Raw genomic sequence first — 11,816 nt, forward strand, 5'->3', positions numbered from 1 at the left:
GCTGATTTACCACGTAAAGTTTCCAACTTTACGTGCACAACCTCATGAATAAGGGAAATAAGGCTAAAAGATGCATAAAATGGGTAGATCTATGATTAATATGCAAAGTAACTCCAAAAAGATAGTAGATCTGGGCTCTACAACACCCCAACATTCAGATCCAAAGGTATTTCGACTTATTAAGACATTCATGCAAACATAAGGCTTGGAACAAACATCAAATAGCTCTTAGAAGAGCTCTAATGGAAGTTTAAAGCATATAACAAGAAGGGAACTCCGAAAATACCTCAATAAACTCAGATTTGCCCTTGGATCTTTGCACTACAACTCGTTTCCTTGCTTCTTTCTTCTTCTCCTTCTTCACACCTTCACAAAATGGCACCAAATCACTTATAAGCTCTCAAGGGAGGATTAGGGTTTTCTCACTGTGTTCTCAGGGTGAGGGAGGCGAGAATGGGGCTATAAGGTGGTTTAAATAGTGGGCAACCCGGGGATTTAGGGTTTCACCCAGACGGATGGACTCGCCGAGTCCAGGATATGGACTCGCCGAGTCCTCGGCTCACGCGTGCACGCAGCCGCGACCCTACTCGGCGAGTCAGGCTATGAACTCGCCGAGTTCCTCTTGCAAAACTTACAACAATTACCAAGAAATTAACATACCGGAAACGGGTCGTTACATATAGTGAGAAGACTCACCTCGCGTATCTCGATAACTCGAAATCCCGGAAATCACTCGCGCTCGATCGCCCGAGCTATAATCCTCCTATAATACAATATATCTCTAATTAACACTTTCACAACTAAGGTTGACTAACCCTATCAAGTCAACACTGGTCAACTCTGGTCAATGGTCAACGGTCAACTTTGACCGGACTCGGCGAGTGCACTAGAGCGACTCGGCGAGTCTATACGTGTTCACTGACTCCCTCGGATCCTCTCTTGACACGTCGAGTACTTCCCTAACTCGACGAGTTCCACCTGGCATGAATCGCGAGGCCACCACGACTCGACTCGTCGAGTCTCAAGAACAACTCGGCGAGTTCCGGCTTGACTCAGCCCCCCATTGACTCTCCCTGACTCATTGGGTCATCCCCCAACCCGGCGAGTCTACTCGCTGAACAATTTACGTGAAACCCCAACCCTACTCGCCGAGTCTCAAGAACAACTCGGCGAGTTCATGCCATGCACAAACTCTATTGACCTTCTGAGGTCAGATCTGCTTCCCCAAACCATAGACCTGGCCTTCCCAAGCATGAATGTCACGTAAAGTTCGAAACTTGATGCTTGTATAACCCCCACAAGGCATCAAAAGGAGATTTGGTCCCAAAAATGACAACCTAGGTCCAAAAACTCCATAATAACCCAAAAAGCTCCAAGGGTTAGGGTCTCTGGACCTCTTTGAGTCCAGATCCAAGGCACAAACTCGAAGAGGGACCATTTGCTTCACATAATCACTCTCCAAAGGGGTTAGAAAACCCTAACTCTAAAGATCAACCCTAAAACTGAAGGAGGTTCGAACTATTACCTCAAAATGAAGCCTCTAGACTCGGGATCTGCTGGAATCTCACCTCTTCCTTGCTCTTGCCACCTTCTTCTTGCTAAACAAGGAATAAAAAGGCCCAAAAGTGACTTCCTCTCTCCCAAAACGATTTAGCTCTCTTAGGGTTCTCTCAAGGGACTGGTAGCCGCAATGGGAGGCTATAAGTGCCCTTAAATAGGCTCCAAACCCGGGGAATTAGGGTTTCATTAAACAGCGTGGACTCGCCGAGTCCAGACGCGAACCCGTGCCCATAGCCGCGATCATACTTGGCGAGTTTGAGCTCCAACTCGCCGAGTCTCCTCACAATCACCAAAAATATAAGAATGAATAATACCTGGAAATCCGGGCTATTACAGTTTCATGAATTTCTCATTAATGTCAACATATGAATGAGATACAAAGATTCTCAAATTCAACATACTTGAACAATATCATAACGCCCTGAATCAAAAACAAAATAATTGAAGTCATCAAATATTCGAAAAGATATCCAACGACTTCATTTTTTCCATATTCCTTAACAATTCCGTCTCTACGATGATTGAGCTCGTCGGAATAATCAATTTACAATTATACCCTCAAACCTTGGTACACTTCTATTTGAGTAATATAAATTTACAGTTATTGGTTTATATTTCCTTAATCTACAATGAATTGGGTGTATTTTCAGATAAATCATAGATTATTACCTTCATGCCGGTAAAATCACAATCATTGTTGTGCAGAATAGCCAAAGCAATTCATTGAACACTTTGTATGTAGAAATTGAAGCAATTCATCGAAGACATATCTAAACCAAAACAAGTGCTAAAAAGCTGAGATTTTCACCATGCTATCTCTTTCGGGAGCAAAAGAATGGCTTTAGTTAGCACATGTATTTTTCTCTTTGAATTTCTGAGTGAATCTATAGACAAACATCGAAAGTGGGAGAAAGAGAATATGAACAATTGAGTTTAAAAAGATTCAAAACTCTAGTTTCCTCTATAATCGTAGTATTTGAAATTTGTTGCGAGATTCAGGTATTTTAAATTTAAATCAATATCTCGTTTCCAAAACCAAGTTTACAAAATTGGAGGAAAAAATGTGTGATTTTGGGAATAAACGTCTTAAATGCCATAATGGCTAGAAGGGTATAATGGCAAAATAACTTTTGACTGAAAATGATTATGGAAGAGGCATGTATAAAAAAGAATGAGTCTTTTATTAAGATATATAGAGATATATAGGACAAACAAATTAGTGAACAAAAATACTGCTACTAATAATTTGAGGGCTTTATACGACATATCATATCTGCCACTAATCGGTTGCTTGACGATATTAGAGGATAATTATCTGTTTGTAATACTTGATGTAACGACTATTAAAAAACATAGTTGCTAAATTATAATTATCTAAATAGTTGAGTAATCATGATTATAAATTATTTACAAATATTGCTTTAAAAGCATTTGCAAGGAGAGCTTTTAATAAGCTGTTTTTTAAGTTAAACAACTAATGAAATTTGGAAAAGTAATAAAATGAGTTTTATCAAATCAAAGTTTTTTTCAATGATTATTAATTAACAAGTTTTTTATTAGCTTTTTCAATGATTGTGTGCATCTCATTGTAAAAAATTCTTTGTAAAGATATAAACTTTTTCATTAAAAAAATCTCCGATATTAAATGCTCTTACACAAATATTGTGAATTATTGTGGAATATAATTAGATTTTAAGGTAAATCCAAACTTAAAATAGCACAACAAACATATGTCTAATAGTATAAAGTATAGAATTTAAAATATATAAAAAACAGAATCAAGTTATTGATTATTTAGGCCATATATGGTAATATCCAGCTATTAAATCTTAATAGAAAGAGTCAAAAGATAAAATATAATCCGCCACCACGAGACCCACGCGTGTCAGACAAAATAACTCCACCCCTTTAACTCCTTCGTCTAACCTTCCTCCTCCGTAGACCGCAGCTGGCCCCTCCCCATCTCTGCCACCCCCCACCACCCACACTTTCGAGTTGCAAGTTGTTCACACACAAACATGTATATATACATCTTACGCCTTTTTCTTATCCACCACTTAAATCTCAAACTAACAAACAGTCAAACCTTAACTTCACTCATAACTTGCAACTACCAAAAAACAGCTTCGCATGGATATCTTCACCCCATTTCTTGATCAACTGTCCTCGGACAACTCTTCCATTGAGTCCTCTTCGGCTTCTGATTGCAGCAGCAGTAGCACCACAACCATCGGTGGTGTAGGATATGGGGACGTGGAAGTGATGCTGGCTTCGGAAAACCCAAAGAAGAGAGCAGGAAGGAAGAAGTTTAAGGAGACGCGACACCCGGTTTACCGGGGAATAAGGAGGAGGAACTCCGGTAAGTGGATTTGTGAGGTGAGAGAGCCTAACAAGAAATCGAGGTTGTGGCTGGGGACGTATGCCACCGCTGAAATGGCAGCCAGGGCGCATGATGTGGCCGTTTTGGCCATGAGAGGACGATCGGCGTGTTTGAACTTTGCTGACTCGGTTTGGAGGCTGTCGGTACCGGAGTCTAGCAATGTGAAGGATATAAAGAAGGCGGCGGCTGAGGCGGCGGAGGCTTTTAAACCGAGAGATGATGTGGTGGTGGAGATGGTGGAAACGAAGGAGGTGGAGGAAATGGTGGTTTACATGGATGAAGAAGAGATCTTTGGGATGCCGGCGTTTCTTGCCAGCATGGCGGAGGGATTGATGCTACCGCCACCTCAGACGGTGGGGTATGGCAATTATATGGATGATAACATTGAATTTTGTGTTGACTTGCCTTTATGGAACTTTTAGATAGATTTAGTGTTTTGTTTTTTTTTTTTCTCAATCCTTTGATAAATGTTCATAATAAACCCATTAACAAAACATTGCTTGTATAGATGATATTGCACATGAATTCAAAAGAAAAACAATAACCTTATAAATTTTTTTTTTTTTTTCTATGTGTATCTCTTATTGGTGATTACAAAACCACATTTGGACTAAAGTATGTATCATTTATATTGATAATGTTGTGGGTTAAAATACATATTCAATTAGAGCATCTACACTAAGGCAGTTTTTTAATTGATTTTTTCATGAAAATGCTTAAAACGTAAAAGCTGGTTGTATCTCTCATAATAGAAGGTTGTATCTCTCATAATAGAAAAACTTATTTATTTTGCTTTTTAGTAGTTTTTATAGATGTTGTATATTTCTAACTAGTTAAAAATCTATGGTCTCATACAATAAATGAAAAAGGTCTAGAGCTTGTTAGTTAACAAGCTTGCTCAAAAAACTTTGAATTAAAAAAGCTCTCATTTTTCATTTGCAAAAACTTATCCATTTGAAAAAAGACATATTATAGATGATCTTAGGGGTTCTAGAGTTAATATAACATTGTTTTCGAATTTATACATTTAGCATTTAATTATAAAATATAACATTGTTTTGGCACAAATTAATATAGCAGGTAACTTCCTACTCAACTAAAATAACCAAATACACATTACAAGTATATAGTTTTCTTTTTAAAAAATAAGTACAAGAATTGAATGTCAATAAAGATAGGTTTGTTATGTCTCTATTTCAAAAACAAGTCTAGACATTAATTAATCATAGTGTCATGTCTCTATCTCAAAACCTAGTTGATCAAGACTTATAGTGTACAATGCGTGTTGTACATATAGTTTATTTATTTTATATGTTTGTAACATTTCACTAATCTCTAAATTATATGTTTAATGTTTTTATTAGTAAGCAAATTGAATTTGTAAACTCATATTCTGTTAATATAAACTTTAATAAAAAGCAATTTATGTATGCGTTGAAGAGAGATTGGACCGGCCAAAAGGTGGAGTGGGACCAGAGCATTGATAAAAAGCACGCGTTTAATTCAAATTTACAGCAGCAACAACAAGCAAGTGGCGGTTGCCAATTATCAACTGCCAGTGTTCATTCCGTGTATTTTATTTTGACATCATCTTCAAAAAAGTCATTTTTTGTCCTTATTTGCTCGAATCTTCCCTCCTTCCTAAAAGCTAAATCTATTATCCTTATTATAAATAAATGGATAACCCACTGAATTTTTATTTAATTTTTCAATCCGGTAACTCTATTGTTTTTTTTTTCACAACAGACCATATGATTTACTGCTCTTCAGTATCTGTGTTATTCGGTTGGATTTGATGTTATTGGTCGTTCTTGTTAAGTTCCAGTTTGGTTTTGGTTTGTTGATTGGTGGAGCTTTATTTGGCATTTTGAGATTCGTTTGACTTAGATCACTCAATATGGGGACGTTTGTGCTCCCGTTGTTGCTGAGGTGGCGGCTACAACACCGTTAAGATGCAAGGAACACCACCTCTCGTTCGTTAAGAGGGTGTGACAACGATTCTTCTGGTTATGAAGATAAGATAAATTGAGTAATTTGATTGGGTAGAACTTTTGGATCGTTCTTTTTACTGTTGTAAGCGAATACTAATAAAAAAAATTAATTAATTATTTTACCTATAAATACATCTGATCTACCCTTAATTTAATTCACTCAACTCTTCTCTTTCTCTGTATTCTATATGAATTTCAAAACTTTTCAAAAAAAAAATTATGGATCCTTTCGATTCATCCGATAACGATGATGACGATATATTCATCATTATGATGTATCAATATTGCACCAACGAGCTACTACAACAAGACCCAACTTCTCTACTAACAAAACGTGCGATGTTAAATAGAAATCGCAAGAAAGGACACGAACATCTATATCGTGATTACTGCGGATAATTGTGTCTATAGGTTAAAGGAGTTCAAAAGAAGATTTCGTTTGAGTATGAATGTGTTCCTACGGATCGCCAATGCCTTGGAAAGCCGATATCGTTTCTTTAATTTTAATACATATTTACAAGATCTCTATACAAACGAAATACAAATTTTTAAAATAGATTTACATATATTTAATAAATAGATATTTACATTATTTTAAATACAAATTTACTATATTTTTAATACGTCATTAATATATGTTTAGATATACATTTTTTTCAATTGAGATATGATGCTAGAAGTAGACGATGATTCACAACAAGAATACAGAGTATTAGGGACATCGCTTTTTGTGACGACATGACCTTTAGCGACGACATCAAACAAGCCGCGCTTGGTGTCGCCGCTAAAACGTCATTGTTGTTGCTAAAAGGTATGGACCGGAGATCTGTCATAGACACGCCACTTTCAATCCTAGCCCTTGGTTTGGAACATGATCCAACAGATAGGGTTTGTTCCTGTGGAAAGCAGTAGAGACGACCCTTTGGTGTCGATCCGTTGACCCATATCAGACTAAATCTTGGCCCTACGATTCTCACTCAATCCAATGGTCCATATTATATAGAAAGGGCGTGTTGAGTTCCCTCCAAAATGTCGCTGCTAATAGCCTCTCTGTCGCCGCTAAAGGGTTGCCCCTTTTGTTCACCTTCCTCATCCAAGATGAAGTATAATATGTAACCTCTCCCATGGCTCTCTCCGGCAACGATTTGCAACATCACCGCTGACGCCACTTCTCTCCACTGCCAATTGACCTCCAAAGTCGACTTCCAATGCCAATTAACCTCTAAAGGCGACTCCACCGACTGCCGACTGCCACCTCTCCATTGCCGACTGTCACCTCCGATTTTGAACTGGTATCTCCGAAGAGGTACGTTTTCTCTTTAATAGTGATCAAAACAAACACAACCATCATAATTATAATTGAAAATGTTACATTGTTACCATGTATTGTATGTTTCAAACCAATTAAATTATGATGACAAAAATGAATAATATGACGCTGTAACGTCCCATCCTCAAAAGCCTTGTGGTTACCTGTTTAACGGTTTCCTAAAAATATAAGTAGTTTTGAAAACTATCAACAATTAAGTTGGTGAGTTCATAAGAATTTTGTATGTGAAAAATTTGTAACTCTTTCCTTGTAAAATGATAGTGTTTGTTCTCAGAAAATCTAATATTTTCTTAAAAATGAGTTGTAGTCTTAAAAACCCAAAGACCAATATAAGTATTTCTATACTTAAAATAATATTACGTAGTTTTATTCTTTTATAAAACCATTTGAAGTATTTAACTTGTTACTTCATTTATGGAAAATGGGTTAAAACCCAAAACCTATGGGTTTGAACCCGGAACCCGTGACTGTATGGGTTGAACCTAAGAAACTGCCCAAACCAACCTCAGAACCCGAGAAACCGATCCTATTGGGTTCTAAAAACCAGAAACCGACCATTTATGGTTTGGGTTGGGTTTGGGTCCAAAACCGACCCATGCACAACCATACGCACGGGTAGTACTCCCGGAAGGTCCTCTGGGAATACGTCTGGAAAGTTGTAGGCTTCTCGCATATCCTTGATGTTCTTCACTTCACTCTTCTCATCAACAACGTAGGCTAGGAATGTGTGGTACTTCTTGTGCAGGTACTTTTGAGCCTTGATGGAAGAGATGATTCGGAGGTTTGTGTCGGGTTTCTCACCATAGATGACTAGGGTTTCGTTATTTGGTAAGTTAAGTCGGATGGCCCTTTCGTAACACATGATATCGGCATGGTGAGGGCTTAACCAATCCATGCCAATGATCACATCAAAGCTTCCCATTGTAGCAAGCATTAGGGTTAGGGTGCATCCTATATATATGTCTTTGGTGCTTCCAGTTTTTCCATTTGCCATTTCTACCATGAATATTTCAGTGAGTGATTGAGGTTTTTGTTTGAGTATGTGTTTAAACTTGTGTCTCATAAAACTCCTCTCCACACCGCTATCGAAAAGTATGCATGCATATGAGTTATTAAGGAGAAACGTACCGGTAACCACAATGGCGTCCTTCATCGCTTCCTTGTGCCCCATTGTCAAGACCCTTCCCACGCCTCCAACATTTTTGTTCTTCGCCTTTGGGCACTCCCTTTTGAAATTCCCCATCTCCCCACATCCGTAACACGCCTGAATCACCCCAACATTGGTGTCTTGGGTGGTCTGTTTAGCTGGCGCCTTGCAGAAACGAGCGATATGCCCCTTCCTGTTATAGTTGTTGTGGTACATCTCCCGACAGGCTCCATTGATGGAAGATGCACTTGTTGCATTTAGGTAGATTCCCAACACACTGTTTCATTGGTGCTAGGGCAGTAGGGACAGTGGCGGCATGAACTGCCACTGTTTGTTGTCTTTTGACAGACTCTTGAGCGGGTTGACCCTTCTTCTTGTTCCAGAAATTTCTCCTGTTATCTCTTCTTTTTGGTTGATCAGGTGTGGGCACCATAATGCCCTAGCCGACTTCGTGGTCGACAAGACTTTGTGCCAAACGTTTGGCACTGGCGTAGGTGGTTGTGTTAGTAGATATAACCATTCCTTGAATCTGGGGGGATAGTCCCCTAATGTAGCACTTTACCTTCTTGGCTTCTGAGGTGATCATCCCGGGGCACAAAACTGCCAAGTCGTTAAACTTGGTAGTATTGGCGGTCACATCCGATCTCGTTATGGTATGGGTCCAAAGCTTTTGCTATAATTTCTGGATTTCGCTTCTTGGGCAATACTCCTCCAACATCATGACCTTCAGATCTTCCCAGCTCATAGAGTTGGCCACAGTGAGAGTCAGGGTTTTAACATGACCATTCCACTAGGATAAGACTGAGTCAGTGAAAGTACAAGCTGCGTACTTGACCTTACATTCATCTGGGCATGAATAGACTTTAAACACATATTTAGTTTTCTCAAACCATCTCGTGAAGGTGATGACATCGCTGTCTCCGTGAAAAGCCTTGGGCTTGCAGTTCATAAAATCCTTGTAGGAGCATACTCATTGGTGTCCTTGGATTTCGCCCTAATTGGAACTGTTGGCGCCATTCATGTTTCTTTTTCCATTTCCGTTTCCGTTCTTGTTCCCTTTCCCGTTTCCATTTTTATTTGTGCCATTAGCACTAATTTGTGCCATGGTGGTTGCCACCGTGGCTGCCATAGCTACTTGGAATATAGCAGGGTCCACATGTGCAGTTGGTGGTGGTGGAACTGGTGGTGTTCAGTCGGCACGTCGGTTACTTTTGCATGGTGGCATTCTTCTACCATATGGATTAGAGATGGAATGATGGTAAGTCCTCGATAATAGTTATAAATCGGGTATTTATTGAAATAAAACGTCTCATCTATATGTTTGTTATGACTTGCCTTTACTGCAACTTGTAAACATTTCAATAAAATAAAGATATATATATATATATATATATATATATATATATATATATATATATATATATATATATATATATATAGTTACTATAATAAGTGAACAATTGCATCACAATTTATGAACTTAATAGTAATACCCAATGTAAAATGCAAACCATTTCATTGATAATGTTTCATAGTGGTACATAGTTTTGGAAAATTGACCTTCATGGAGGTCTGTAATACACCTGAACCCAAAATAAAATTGGCAGCATAATGACCCTTAGATTAGTGAAATCACTTATTTGCAGGGTTGGACCTACATACATGAGGGAATAGCACTAACGCTTACTCACAAAACCTAGTCCACAACAAAAGTTGAGTAGCATGAACACTACTCGTGGCGAGTGACATCCTGTGACCCTCGAAGTGTGGCTATGAATGCCCGCATCTCCCTTGCTTTTTCTCTGGCCTCCTCGGCTCGACGTTCTACCTCGATCACCTTCTGATCTATAAAGGCGTGCCTGTCCATGAACTCTCTAATCTCAGCTCGGGAAGTTGTGACATCCTCCTGAAGATAATTGATGATCCTGCGTGTCTGATCATGATCTTCATCTAGACGACAAAACCGGGTGGCGGTGACCTGAGCAGTGGCACCAACATCTAGGATATGGATGCTGGATGCCCTAGCAGGATAATATTTTTCACATGTTTAGTATGTGTCTCGAAATAATCTCTTAACTTATTAAAAGTAGTTACTAATGCAAGAATTAGTTTTTTAAGATGAGAATACCTGGTCTCAGGATCCATAAGACTTTTACTTACATAATATATGGGATGTTGGTCTCCGTTAAGATCCTTGGCTAGACAACACTTGTGGAACTTGAAGATACCGAGGGGTGGAAAAGAAGTGGTTCTCCATCTATAGGCTTCACCAGCAGTGGCGCGGAACGTAAGTATCTTTTGAGTTCCTGAAAAGCTTCTCCGTGTTCTTTAGTCCATTCAAACTTCTTATTCTTTTGCAAGATATCATAGAAGGGCTTACACCTTTCTGAGGATCTTGAAATGAACCTGTTGAGTGCCGCTACTCTTCCGGTTAGCCTTTGGATGTCTTTTGTTGAAGATAGAGATTACATCTCAATGATTGCTTTGATTTGCTTCAAGCTTGCTTCTACTCCTCTCTTGGTTACCATATGCCCAAGGAACTTGCCTGACTTCATCCAAAATTGGCATTTAAATGGATTCAACTTCATATTGTATTTGTCTAGGATGTTGAAGGCTTATTTGAGATCCCTGAGATGATCTTCAGCTTTCATGGACTTCACCATCATGTCGTCAATGTAGACCTCCATGGTGTCCCCTAGCTTGTCTTTAAACATCCATTTCACAAGTCTTGGATATGTTGCACCTGTAGATTTAAGACCAAAAGACATTGCAGTATAACAATATATACCTGTTGGTGTTAGAAATGTTGTATCTTCTTGATCGGATGGTTCGATCTGGATTTGTTGGAATCTTGCCGAAGTATCCATGAATTTTAATAGTTCGTGGCCCATCGTTGCATCTATCATGCAGTTAATGTGTGGTAGAGGGAAAGGATCCTTAGGATAAGCCTTGTTAAGATCCGTGTAGTCTACATATACTCGCCACTTGCCGTTCTTCTTTTGTACGACAACTACATTAGCTAGCCATTTCTGATTCCTTTCAGGTGCAAACTTCCTTCTCTTTTGATGTATCGGTCTTGAAAGAAGGATCAATATTAAGTTTGTGAGTGATAATACTCTTGTATATACCTGTCATATCTTCGTGTTTCCATGTGAACGACTTGCTTCTGGTTCGAAGGAAATTTAATAGGTCTTGCTGAATTTGCTCAGATATTGAGGATCCTTTAAGGACTTTGTCTTCAGGATACTCGCTGCTCAGGGGCACTTCCTTCACGTCTTGCTCCCTTGTTTCTAGAACATGCCGTGCCCTTGCCTTAATTGCTATGCTTTCTGGGGTTTCATCGCATGCTTCATAGAGACTTTATAAAATTCCTTTGAGTCTTGTTGATCTCCCATGATCTTCACTGTT

The 11,816-nt window shown here is 38.8% G+C and overlaps 1 pseudogene; it reads left to right on the plus strand.

Annotated features, from left to right (window-relative positions):
* The first annotated feature begins 3,594 nt into the window (after nucleotides 1–3,594).
* On the plus strand, nucleotides 3,595–4,505 carry LOC145072345 (dehydration-responsive element-binding protein 1B pseudogene; annotated as a pseudogene).
* Nucleotides 4,506–11,816: the final 7,311 nt, after the last annotated feature.

The sequence above is a fragment of the Lactuca serriola genome, chromosome 9 (genome assembly GCF_051521515.1).
Source record: "Lactuca serriola cultivar US96UC23 chromosome 9, Lser_US96UC23_V15, whole genome shotgun sequence".
Lineage (NCBI taxonomy): Eukaryota > Viridiplantae > Streptophyta > Magnoliopsida > Asterales > Asteraceae > Lactuca > Lactuca serriola.